Raw genomic sequence first — 14,529 nt, 5'->3', positions numbered from 1 at the left:
TGTTTGTGTAGTGTATGGGGTCATGCTGGGGGTAGTGTTTTAGGGTTTAGGGTAGTGAAGTGGTGTTTGGGTAGTGTAGGGAGTCGTGCTGGAGGCAGTGTTTTAGGGTTTTGGGAAGTGCAGTGGTGTTTGTGTAATGTAGGGGTCGTGCTGGGGGGTGTGTTTTAGGGTTTAGGGTAGTGCAACAGTGTTTGTGTAGTGTAGGAAGTCGTACTGGTCGTTGATTTAGTGTTTAGGGTTGTGCAGTGGTTTTTATGTAGTGTTAGGGGTCGTGCTGGGGGTAGATTTAGAGTTTAGGGCAGTGCAGTGGTGTTTGTGTAGTGTAGGGGGTCGTGCTGAGTTAGTCTTTTAGGGTAGTACAGTGGTGTTTGGGTAGTGTAAGGGGTCGTGCTGGGGTAGATTTAAGGTTTAGGGTAGTGCAATGGTGTTTGGGTAGTGTAGGGGGTCTTGCTGGGGAAGTGTTTTAGGGTTTAGGGTAGTGCAGTGGTGAATGGGTAGTGTAGGGGTCATGCTGGAGGTAGATTTAGGTTTTAGGGTAGTGCAGTGGTGTTTGTGTAGTGTAAGGGGTCATGCTGGGGTAGTGTTTTAGGGTTTAGGGTAGTGCAGTGGTATTTGTGTAGTGTACGGGGTAGTGTTTTAGTGTTTATGGTAGTGCAGTTGTGTTTGGGTAGTGTAGGGGTTCGTGCTGGGGGTTGATTTAGGGTTTAGGGTAGTGCAGTGGTGTTTGTGTAGTGTTTGCGGGTTCGTGCTGGGGGTAGTGTTTTAGGGTTTAGGGTAGTACAGTGTTGTTTGTGTAGTGTAGGGGGTCGTGCTGGGGGTAGTGCTTTAGGGTTTAGGGTAGTGCAGTGGTGTTTTGGTAGTGTAGGGGGCCGTGCAGGTTGTAGTGTTTTAGGGTTTAGGGAAGTGCAGTGGTGTTTGTGTAATGTAAGGGTCGTGCTGGTGGTTGTGTTTTAGGGTTTAGGGTAGTGCAATGGTGTTTGTGTAGTGTAGGGGGTCGTGCTGGGGCTTGATTTAGGGTTTAGGGTAGTGCAGGGGTGTTTATGTAGTGTAGAGGGCCGTGCTGGGGGTAGATTTAGAGTTTAGGGTAGAGCAGTGGTGTTTGTGTAGTGTAGGGGGTCGTGTTGGGGTAGTGTTTTAGGGTAGTGCAGTGGTGTTTGGGTAATGTAGGGGGTCTGCTGGGGTAGATTTAAGGTTTAGGGTAGTGCAATGGTGTTTGGGTAGTGTAGGGGTGCGTGCTGGGGTAGTGTTTTAGGGTTTAGGGTAGTGCAGTCATGAATGGGTAGTGTAGGGGTCGTGCTGGGGGTAGATTTAGAGTTTAGGGTGGTGCAGTGGTGTTTGTGTAGTGTAGGTGGTCATGCTGGGGTAGTGGGTTAGGGTTTAGGTAGTGCAGTGGTGTTTGTGTAGTGTATCGGGTAGTGTTTTAAGGTTTATGGTAGTGCAGTGGTGTTTGGGTAGTGTAGGGGTCATGCTGGGGGTAGATTTAGGTTTTAGGGTAGCGCAGTGGTGTTTGGGTAGTGTAGGGGGCCGTGCTATGGGTAGTGTTTTAGGGTTTAAGGTAGTGCAGCGGTGTTTGTGTAGTGTAGGGGGTCATGGTGGGGGTAGATTTAGAGTTTAGGGTGGGGCAGTGGTGTTTGTGTAGTGTAGGTGGTCATGCTGGGGTAGTGTTTTAGTGTTTAGGGTAGTGCATTGGTGTTTGGGTAGTGTAGGGGTCGTACTGGGGTAGATTTAGCTTCTAGGGTAGTGCAGTAGTGTTTGGGTAGGGTAGGGGGTCGTGCTGGGGAAGATTTAGGGTTTAGGGTAGTGCAGTGGTGTTTGTGTAGTGTTTGTGGGGTAGTGCTTTAGGGTTTGGGGTAGTGCAGTGGTAATTGTGTAGTGTAGGGGGTAGTGTTGTAGGGTTTTAGGGTAGTGCAGTGGTCTTTGTGTAGTGTAGGGGGTCATGCTGGGGGTAGTGTTTTAGGGTTTAGTGTAGTGCAGTTGTGTTTGGGCAGTGTAGGGGGTTGTTCTGGGGGTAGATTTAGGGTTTAGGGTAGTGCAGTGGTGTTTGGGTAGTATAGGGGGTCATGCTGGGGGTGGTGTTTTAGGGTTCAGGGAAGCGCAGTGGTGTTTGTCTACTGTAGTGGGTTGTGTTTTAGGGTTTAGGGTAGCGCAGTGGTGTTTGTGTAGTGTAGGGGCTCGTGCTGGGGTAGTGTTTTAGGGTTTAGGGTAGTGCAGTGGTGTTTGAGTAGTGTAGGTGGTAGTGCTCACCAGGAAGTTACCTGGAAGTCTACTGTTGGTATTGAAAGTGATTGTTCAGTCTGCATTTCAGAACTTTCAAATTAAATAGAAGAGGATTTGAGATCTCTCTTAAAACACGACCTAATTTTTCTTTCTACAACACTAACCATAATTTCTATGACAAAATTAACCCCCTTATTTTGTTCCTTTTTAAATTAAATGTTTTAAGTGTTACCAGTTTATTCCAATCAAGATGGCTTCATTTGTGCCATAGATTTGTCATAAGTAAGACTGTCAGCGCTCTAGTTGCTCTTTAGAACGCTCTGGTAGCTGCAGTAGAACACAAAGGAATCAACTGACAGGCTGCCCCTGTTGAAATATAACAGGAAGATATTTGAGATCTCACTTAAAACATGTCCTGATTTTTCTTTCTACAGCACTAACCATAAGCCCTATGACAAAATAAACCCCCTTATTTTGTTCCTTATTAAAATTAAATGTTTTAAGTGTTACCAGTTTATTCCAATCAAGATGGCTTCATGTGTGCCATAGATTTGTCATAAGTAAGACTGTCAGCGCTCTAGTTGTTCTTTAGAACGCTCTGGTAGCTGCAGTAGAACACAAAGGAATCAACCGCCAGGCTGCTTCTGTTGAAATATAACAGGAAGATATTTGAGATCTCACTTAAAACATGTCCTAGTTTTTCTTTCTATAGCACTAACCATAATTTCTAGACATAATGAACCCCCTCATTTATTTCTTTTTAAAATAAATGTATTAAGTGTTACCAGTTTATTCCAATCAAGATGGCTTTAGGTGTGCCATACTTTTGTCATTAGTGAGGCTGTTAGCGCTCTAGTGGTTCTTTAGAACACTGGGAAGCTACAGTAGAACACAAAGCAATCAACTGACAGGCTGCTCCTGTTGAAATATAACAGGAATATATTTGAGATCTCACAAAAAACCTGTCCTAATTTTTCTTTCTACAGCACTAACCATAATTTCTATGACAAAATAAACCCCCTTATTTTGTTCCTTTTTAAATTAAATGTTTTAAGTGTTACCAGTTTATTCCAATCAAGATGGCTTCAGGTGTGCTATAATTTTGTCACTAGTGAGGCTGTTAGCGCTCTAGTTGTTCTTTATAACACTCTAGGAAGCTGCAGTAGAACACAAAGGAATCAACTGACAGTCTCTGCCCTTGTTAGATGTACATGTTTTACTGCGAATGTCAGACTTCATTATCACATGACTGAGAAAGATAATGTGAATTTACAGAAAATATGCTCTCATTTTAGCTTCTGGAGCACCTTCCAAACCTCTATGGGACAAGCATGAGAAAATAGTTTTCTCTCAAACATGATTCATGATATCCCAGCAGAAGGCTTTTTCACATGGTAAAATCACCCTAGAACACACCACAGTTCCTAAAATGAGTATGGTACCATCAACAAATGATTTATAATGTAACGAAAGTCTTAAAACCTTCTATTAACTGCAATGCTTTTTAATGAGGTGCTATCATGTATTTTGGTCCCAAGATGGCTGCCAACACTTCTTGAATGAAGTGCTGGCAGCCAATCAGATATCACAATGAGATGTGTCGCTAGGCTCCGCCCAGATATATATGTACTTTTTTCCTTTAATATCTTAAAAACTACTGAACAGATTGACACCATTTAAGAAAAAGGTACGAGTCTGAACTGAGGACTACCTCTTTGCTAAATTTGGTGTAATTCCGTTCAGCAGTTCAGGCTGTAGCTGCGGCTAAAGGTCCCTAAGGAAAATTGCATGGGGAAAACAAGTTTTGGGACCCCCCTTTTTTCTCGGCTCCCGCTTTACGAATTACGTTTTGAAAATTTCACGAAGATTCATCAACCGGCGCCAAAGTTATTTCAAATAGAATGTTGCGGATTTCCTCTGGAAAATAGGTCGTGACTATATCTTATATATATATATACATATTTATACATATATATATATATATTCACTGAAAAAACCATAGGTTATAGACCATATATAGTTAGGAATTAGCATTTACAAAACCTTGAAAATTCACTGAAAAAACCATAGGTTATACACCATATATAGTTAGGAATTAGCATTTAAAAAACCTTATTTTACTCACACAAAACCATTGAAATTCCATATATAGTTAGTTGTACTAACTATATATCGCGCACCCGCAATCCACTGCTGATGATGTCACATATTACATCATTCATGACATGGTCAGTGACATCACTGATGACATCACTGATGACATCTCAAATGACATCACTGATGACATCACTGATGACATCTCAAATGACATCACTGATGACATCACTGATGACATCTCAAATGACATCACTGATGACATCACTGATGACATCTCAAATGACATCACTGATGACATCACTGATGACGTCATCCAGTGACTGTATACTTCTGTAAAGTTAAAATATGTCTTACATATTTAAGAATTAGTGGATGTATAAATGTCTGGATGAAGGATTTATTAGGTGCATGACTGACTGTATGAGTGAGTGGTTAAATGTGTCTCACTGAGTGCATGGGTTAGTGACTAAACTGTCTCAATTTGTGCATCATTATGTTTGTTGTTCTATAAACTGCTGCATGTGTTGATCATTAGCTATATGATTAACTATATGCGTTATTGATTGGTTGCCTACGTATTTGTATGGGAGACTGAGAGTGTGTATGGGTGGCTGGGAGGTGTATGACTCTGTGCATAGATGTGTGAGCAGTTGATTCACTAGATGTATGGGTTCAAAAGTGCATGTGGAAACAGCTGTATGGGCGGTTGACTGTGTGCATGAGTGTATGGGTGAGTGAATGGATATCTCAGTGCTACATGTCAAAGTAAGTACATATGTAAAACACAGTACATGTGAGAGTTGGCATATATAAATAACTGTGCATAAGAGCCAGTGAATGTGTGAGTGGCTGTATGGATCATTGTGAACTTGTATCAGGGATTGTATAAGAGAGTAAATATGTGTTAGTATATCTTTGAATAAGTAAGGTGTGTATAACTGTATAGTTGAGAAAATGGATGTGTGATTGATTCTTTGCATGACTGACTAGGTGTGTGTGTAACTCTATGGATGAGTGACAGTCTGTGAGTGTCTGTTTACACTTACTGTATCTAAGGTTATATTAGAGTCTGAAGAGCTTCATCGTATTATCACATGAATGATGTCATCAGTGATGTCATCAGTAATGTCAAATGAGATGTCATCAGTGATGTCATCAGTGATGTCATTTGAGATGTCATCAGTGATGTCATCAGTGATGTCATTTGAGATGTCATCAGTGATGTCATCAGTGATGTCATTTGAGATGTCATCAGTGATGTCATCAGTGATGTCATTTGAGATGTCATCAGTGATGTCATCAGTGATGTCACTGACCATGTCATGAATGATGTAATATGTGACATCATCAGCAGTGGATTGCGGGTGCGCGATATATAGTTAGTACAACTAACTATATATGGAATTTCAATGGTTTTGTGTGAGTAAAATAAGGTTTTTTAAATGCTAATTCCTAACTATATATGGTGTATAACCTATGGTTTTTTCAGTGAATTTTCAAGGTTTTGTAAATGCTAATTCCTAACTATATATGGTCTATAACCTATGGTTTTTTCAGTGAATTTCATTGGTTTTTTAAAAGCTAATATCTACAGAAGTAAAATGTATTCTTCTTTAAATCCAAAAATATATTTTATATGTTTATTAATAATTTTTTTTTAATATTTTTTTTGTTTCGCTCCCGGTCCGCTAACCGGGAAGCTTCCCGTTAGCTCAATTCGATTCCGCGATCCGGTCCGCGAACCGGTAACAAATCAACATAGTGACGGTATTGCGTTGCCGCGTAATGCGTCTTATGACGTACTGCGTTAGCGCACCCGGAAGTGCCCCGGGGCGCGGACCGAGGCGTGAAACGCAACTCCCCGGAAGCGATCCGCGGCGCGAAAGCGCGACGTATCGCGTTGCCGCGAAATGCGTCTTGTGACGTATCGCGTTAGCGCACCCGGAAGTGTCCCGGGGCGCGGACCGAGGCGCGAAGCGCAGCGAACCGGAAGCTAACCGGGGAGCGTTCCGCAGCGCGTAACATGAAAGTTAGAGGTCATGTGACTTGTTAATAAAGCTTTTCATTGGTTCATTTCACTTTTAGTTTCATAATTATGGAAGGCTAGGTCAGGTGACCTAAAAATAACACTTTTCATTGGTTGAGAAGTATTGTTTTTTCCAAATGATGAAAACCACTCCTTCTTTCCTCACTCTGACTTTCATTATTGTGAGAGGAAGACCTATTTTGCTTCTTGGAAGACCTATTTTGATTGTATGAAAATGGCTTCACTGATTGCTTCAGCTGGTGCACCCCCACCACCACCTCCACCTCCTCATGGGAAGAGAGGACCACCTCCCCAGGTGGTTACCAACACTGAGGAGGAAGATGAAGAGATGGATGAGGAGGGAGAACAACCACAATTTCTTGAAGAGTTGCCCCGGGTTTCAAGAAAGAAACCCAGTTTCATCTGGCAGTTTTTTTCCATCCCTCGTGGCCAAAAAAAGGTCAATGCCAGGTACGCAACATGCCTCATATGCAAGGAACAATTGTCCAGAGGGACGGACAAAAAATACAGCTACGGTAATCATACCATGCATAGGCACATGACGAGGAAACATCCCTTAAATTACAGCCGGGCGGAATTAAGGGATATGATGGACAATCCTCGACCAACTCCTGTGACGAGACCAGCAACATCGGTTTCTTTATCACCAGAGGAGGCACGGGAAACTGTGCCAAATATCCAACCCAATTTTGGGAACATGATACACTTATGTATGCGCTGTCGTGCATTATTAGCTTGTGGCAACATGAGCATCAATGCACTGAACCTGGCGTATGAACACCATGATTGCCCTAACCGCCCCCAGTAATTTTTTTTTGCTCCTGTTGAGCCCTTTTCAACGCCTGTTTTTTGTTGTTTCCCCCCCCCCCAAAAAAACCAAAAAAAATATAAAATCGTTCAAAAAATACAAAAAAAACAAAAAATGTTCAAAAAATACAAAAAAAATATAAAACAACAAAAATATAAAAAAAAAAGTTCTTTTCAGAACTACCTTCCCTTTCCAAAAAAATTGCTACAATGTTTAGCACTCTGGCAAGCTCTCTTTCTTTTGGTTCGCTCCCGGGTTAGCTTCCCGGTACGCGGACCGGGAGCTAACCAAAAAAATTTTTTTTTTTAAAAAAAAGAGTAAGTATAAGGAAAGTAAACAGAGAGTGATGTTTCAAGAAAGACAGCTATAGGGAGTAAAGAAGAGATACTGTTTAATAGATCTATTTACCAAAGAACAGACAGAAGAGGGTATAATTGTGAAAAACAAAATAGATAACGAAGTGAAAGAAAAACAAGCATTGGCATAGCCAATAGGTATCGACTTTGGGACCTTCTAAGTATTTAGTTATGCAGCATAATATCCTTGGTGCAGCAACATCAACTGTTGCATGGCTAAACACGTATAAGGTCCCAAAGGCGAGACCTATTGTCTATGCCAATGCTTGTTTCTTAAGTAGAATTGCAATACGTATGGCTCTTCCATGTAAAAAAATCTTATCTTGTGCTCTAAAGATTGCTAAAGTCTCGACAGAGAACAGGCTAGATTGTAAGTAGAGTAAATTGCGCTTGGTGATCTGTTTGAGGGAGCGTCTGCTTTGCCTGGTGTCTTTGGAGAGCAATTTTGATTGTTATACTGGACAATATAGCCCTAATGTAAATAACATAGGGGCATATTATCAACATAGGCAATAAAAGTTTTGCAGCTTTTATCGGCAGAAATGTGTCGCTAAAGCTGCTTTTGCGGCAGAAAACTGCCGCTAAAGCCGCTTTTGCACCAGTTTTCTGCCAATAAAAAGAGCAATAATTTTATTGGCTGCATTCATAATATGCCCCTTAGTGTGCTTCAACTACACAGAGAAAGCATTATGAACAAATAGTGATACAGTGATCAGTCAAAGACACTAAGAGTAATAGAGACGGAGTGAGTGAACAAGAGTGAGGAACTATGAGAAGAGAGGGACTGAGAAAAAGAGTGGAAGGAGTTGAGTAAGTAGGTAATAGAGAAAGGAATGAGTGAAGTAGCAAAGGCAGGAAACTGAGGATTAAAGAAATGAAGCAGTGGAACTAATAGTAGTTCAATGTGATAGAAATGTAACGAAAAGAGTACAAAATACTTACCTTATAATTGTCGTTAAATTCCTCACTTTTTATTTTTATACTTTCAATCTGTGAAAGAGAGAACAAACATTTGAAAAATATAAAAACATGTATTAAAAAATTACAAAAGACAAGGGCAAAGATTGAAGGACAAACAGTTTTTCAATAACTTTGACACTTACAGAAGCTACACAGTCCTAAAGATATACATTTTAAACTAACACTATCTTGATGCAGATGAAGTGAGGCCTATCTTAAAACATGGTGCATCTTTTGCATTGCTGTTGTCTCAGAAAAGTGTCGCAAGACACTAAAATTTAAAATAAATGCTTCAGGATGCCAATAAGATGTCTACTATCCAGAGTTTTGTTTCAGGTGAGGCCTACTCAGGGTTGTAGATGAAATTTCGAGTTGTTGAAGAGAATAGAGGACATAATACATGTGAAGGTCTACCAATGAAGTGAGTCATGTCCACTGCAATCTTCAACAAAGTCCAAACCTCCTATGTTTCCCTGGACAGACCTAAACTTGATCTGCACAATGTGATTCGTAATGATAGGAAACACACATGATGTAATTGAAATACATGCAATTTATTTTGCTCATTTCACAATCACATCACTTGTGTTTCCTTTGCTTAGGTATCTCATTGTGCAGATGTAGTCTAGCATATCAAAGAATACGCAGAAGTGCAGCACTGCATGCAACAACTTTGACACTTACAGAAGCCTCACCTTCTCCATGCCTCCTACACAGTTCTACATATACATCATAAATGCAAACAGTACAGAATTAATTATACATGTTAAATGGTTTATTTTTGCTGTTCTCAGAATGTATCAAAATTCACTAAAAACAGTGACTTGAAGGTATTCATCATGTAACAGCGGGGAAAAAAAAACACAATCAAAATGATTGTGTTTAAAAAACCCATACAACATCAGAAATCAAAAATCAGAACTCCTTAAAGTTAACTTACTTTCCATGACGTCCAAGGATGTCCTATGAATAGCTTACACTCTTTTGTGCTGTTATTACTTTCAGCCCGCCACTTTCTGAAAGAAAATCTCCATCGTTTTTAAAAACATGTTACATACAATAAATGACTTCTTGCTCTCTACCACAAGATTCCACAAGGCCAAATCTTGTCAGAGCCATGTATAACTCTTGGATTTCTTGTTAGCCAATCCCATCATTTGGCATTCCCGCAACTTTCAGAATTAAAATGTTGAAGATCATTTTCACAATCCTGGAATAGTAATATCTTCCCCTTCTTGCTCAGTCATGTTCTACATTTCCTATGACACTGATACTGCTTAATATGAAGCAGACATACACTACCTCTATGACTACAACAATTATTTAATTCTCTACATCACTTTTAATCACAAAGCAATGTAAAACAGTAGACAGCATTGCAGACTTACATTCCCTCTACTCCATGTTTTGATTGGCTGCTTCAATTAGCTTATAAAAAGAAACAGTTTTTCTGAACTCATTCAAAGTGCACATATATCTCCATGATGTCCAGTCCTATGATTAGAAGTTGTGTCTCTGAACTACACTTATCCTCAAGGCCAAATTGTGTAGGAGCCATTAGAACTTCTTGAAATTCCACAGAGCACATCCCGAGATTATTTCCCTAAAATTTTGGTTTTAAAAACACCAGGTAAGAGTTTTTAAGGTCATACGGCAATTTTTTTTTGAAAATTAAAACAGAATCATTGCAGAATGACCAGCCATTTCTAGACTTTAAATAAGCTGTGTAATGTCCTGATGATATTGAAGGGCCGTCATGATATATAATTGCTGTAGTTACAAAAGTCCTTCCTGATATTGACAACTGCGAAGCTACAAAATTTTTTATTAAAGTTGTCAATTTTGTTCCATCAGGCCTACATCGTTGGAACATTAAAATGACGTACTGGCCATATGTTCGTATAAATAATGTGGACATCATTTCAGATTTACATTGGCTACACTCCATGTTGTGATTAGCAGCTTTTACTAGCTTATTAAAGGAGACTGATTTACTGTCTGGCAAAGTTAAATATATAAATCTTTCTGAGTCTACACTAGTAGTACTTGATATCATACAGTTCTCGCAGTCATGCTGCCATTGATAAGAAAGCCCAAACAGCTGATCTACATCTACACCTTCAGCATGTAATACATCAAGCATATACATTAAAAACTCCTGACAATCTTGCTGAATATTTTGAGAGAATTGTGTTTGGCCTGAACATCTGTCTAACAGATTTCGAATTTCAGACACACTTTCTATGTTTCTTCTATCAGTGGTACATTTCTCTAACACAGAATTTAACAAACCGCAAAATCTTTGATCAGAATTGACCACAATCTCTTCTTTTACATTTTTTAGAGAAAACAAAACATTAATTACTACATTAGCATAGCAGTTGACACCAGAACTGTTTTCAAACTGAAAACCAACAACATCTTCAACAGAATCCTTTTTGTTTCTGCTTGTAATTTTAGGTTCATTCACTTTTTGTCTTTTTGCTATAACCTCCCCAGTATTGTTCTCATTTCTTCGTTTCCGGCCTACCAGACGTTTCTCAAACAAAGGAAACTGAGGCAAATGTGGCGCATACTCTCTTCTTAACCTATTGTATTCCTTAACACAATCTAGATCTGCACAAATGTTTGTGACATCACACTCAATCAAGTACAATCCCGATAAAGTTCTAACTCGTGACAATGCCACATATGCCATACCCTCCTTGAACACAGAACTGCCAATATTCACCAATGCACTGTCTACACTTAAACCTTGCGATTTATGGATTGTCACCGCATATGCCAAGCAAACTGGAAACTGCTTACGGCGAACATATAAGTCTTTTACAAGCAAAAATCTAGCAGAACAACGAGCAATTAGCTGTACTTCCTCAATGCCATCAAATTTAATTTTTAAAAATTCAATTCCATCTCTATTTCTGTATTTCACAAAATCAACAACATTACCCATTGATCCATTTACCAGACCTCTTTCAACATGTAAATTCCTTCTTAAAATTATACGGCAGTTCAAGCACACATTCAGAGTCTTTTCAAAACCTGCAGTTTTAGATATACTCTTCTCTAATGAATCCAATTTTGTTTTCAGATTCTCAGACAAAATAATTGTTGATCCCATATGCTCTACTCTATCAATAGCTTCCAGTTTCACAATCTCTTCCTTTTCTAAATGCAACATTTTGTTGTTAAATTTGGCACATTCTGCAAGAGTTGGCATCAAACATATTCCAGATTTCTTTTCAGTAATTTTCTGAAAAATATTCTCAGGCACAACATCTTGTTCTGGATATAAATTTGACAGTAATCGTGCATGTAAAGCTTCTTTCCCATGCTCGGTCACTTTTCCAATTCTAACATCTTGTAGAATAGTCTTGTAAACTTCATCCTTCGCCTGACGCATATTTTCATGCAGTTCAGCATAATTGAAGTTTAACCATATATTGACGTTGCCAATGCTGCCTAGGCACTTCCTGGTATCTTCATGCGTGAGCATTTTGAACACAGGTTGCCCTTTCACTGGTGTCAGCTGCAAAAGATCTCCGAAAACAATGATGTGTTTGCCACCAAATAACACATCATACTCTGTTTTGAGAACTTCTTGCATCCTCAAATGCACAAAGGCAAGCATGACATTGAAAACCATGCTTACTTCGTCAATGATAAGAAGTTTCATTTTCCTCAAGATTCTTGAAACTTCAAAACAAGCATCTCCAGATAGCTTGTGATATTCTAAATTGTTGTCATGCTCCACTGGCAGCATCAGTAAACGATGTAAAGTAATCCCTTTAATATTATGTGCTGCCAGTCCAGTTGGAGCAGTGACAACACAAGACAGCGATGACTCTGTCTTTTCCTGCAAATAGCATGAAATTGCTTTAATGAGGAAACTTTTTCCAGTTCCCGCTTCTCCACTCACGTACAGTCGGACAGGCTTCAATGACGTACATGAGCACTCTTTCTTATCATGACTTAATCCATGATCAATTTGCATGGTAACTTCGTCATATATTTTCCTCTGCTCAACGTTGAGTTGCCTTTCCAACTCTTCTAAGTTAACCGCATCCTCTTGAGCATGTGCCATGGCTCTTTCCACTTCATTCATAGCAGTGGCAGCTTCATTTTCGATAAGAGGTCCTCCTAGTGGATCCTGACTCAATGAAGCAGAACTCTGACTGTCCTGAGAACTGTCTCTGGCAATCTCGGCTGCAATTGTTGCTTCCTGCTCAATTTCCGCATTCAACATTTCTACATATTTGGGAAAAGCAGGACATTCTATGGTCTCCTTGGCGGCATTGAAAGAGTCTTCGTAACAGAGGAAATCTCCAAGCAGTTCCTCTTCTGCACGCCAAGGCTTGAAAAGTTGCAAAAGTGCTAAATAGAAAAACTCCTTTTTTTCAGGAGATTCGCCACTCAATTTTCGATGGTTTATCAAGTGGCATTTTCTTTGCTTGACCAGACATCCCTCACTTCCTATTACAGCATACACTCCTTTCTCAGTATCTTCTTTGATGTTCCTCTTGAATATGTAATTTTGCAGAACCTCATACAGACAAACATTCTCGAGGTGACTGCTTCGATTTGGATAATATGTATCCAACATGTTTGTCTTCAAAATGTCGGTACTGTTTGGCTCCTTTTCCGCCAAATACTCAATTTCCCGCACAGGTTTGAGAACTCTATTACGCGTTGCAGCAAGACCAAGACTCGCCCAAACGATACTCCTGGACTTGGCATAGAGACTTGCTGAAGACAACCGGTCAGAACATTCGTACGCTCCGATTTCTCGATGCGACAACATCTTCAGACTGAAACTGTACAACTTCTTGCTGAGGCTCTTTTCATGGGAAATGTCCTCCCACATATCCTTCAATTCTGTCTTCTCTTTTTTGGTGATGTAAGACGTCACATACCGAGCCACAGCCATACAGTTATCAGCCACAAACTGTATATCCATGTTAGCATTCCACATGGACAAAATCACCGGGTTGTAGTCGTTGATGTACTTGGACTCTTCGTTCCTCTTCAAATTGTATGTGTTTTTAGGTGATTTCTTCATCACATTGTGTCGCAGCGAAGACATCAAACTGTTTACTCTTCCTTTAGAAATCACCGGTCGTGGAAAGCCGAAACGACATTTGGTGTAGAACTTGTCTTTGTTTCGGAATTTACGTCGGCAGTACTTTCCACATCGATGGCTTTGGAAACGCATAACTTTTTCTCTTAGGCTTTTCTTCTCCTTTGCGTTTGGAACAGCACACGTAGAATACTGTTGGATGAAACTCATCACTGAGTCTTCTGGATCCGTTCCAAATTTAGGTGCATCCTTGATCCACAGCAACATATGTATATGAGGAGCACCTCTTGCTTGGTACTCCTTTCTCCAGAAGAAATCCAACACCTCTCCAAGAGGTGGATTCTTCTTATTCATGATGAAAGACATCATAGCTTCAAATCTATGATTGAAGTACCTACATACATTGACTGGATCCAAAGAGCACAGTTCTCCGGGTGTCTTGAATTCGATGTTATCTACGTTAGCATTTGCCTCTCGTAGAAATTCAAGTAAGTCTTCCCAGCCATACTCGGCACAGCTCAGAGTGAGGAACCATGTGGGAGTACCTAAGTTCCTCAGCATACATTTTAAATCACCATGACGACGGTACCAGTACTCATTAGTACCACGCTGACACGCCATGAGATTAATCAGGTGAGAATCCAAAATACTATCTTGGACATTGACTTTATCCATAAAGTCACTTGCCGAGATGTTTTGCATGTGTATACCACTTTTCAAGATGTGGTTCACTGCATATGACAGTCCAGACAGATCGCTTTCAAACAGGAGATGAAACAAATAGGGAATGCATTGTCGAAACCTAGCATATCCTGCATACAATCGCAAAGTCCGGTATTCAGAAGCAGGAATTTGATGAGGTCGCTCATCATATCTTCCTCCCTGACCTGTTGGAAAAAGCTGTGGGAAACACCGAGCTTCCAAACTTTCCTCCCAAACACTAATGGGACTCCCTTTGGCTTGTTTC

The sequence above is a fragment of the Lissotriton helveticus genome, chromosome 3_1, assembly GCF_964261635.1.
Source record: "Lissotriton helveticus chromosome 3_1, aLisHel1.1, whole genome shotgun sequence".
Lineage (NCBI taxonomy): Eukaryota > Metazoa > Chordata > Amphibia > Caudata > Salamandridae > Lissotriton > Lissotriton helveticus.
Note: the sequence above shows the minus strand (reverse complement) of the source record.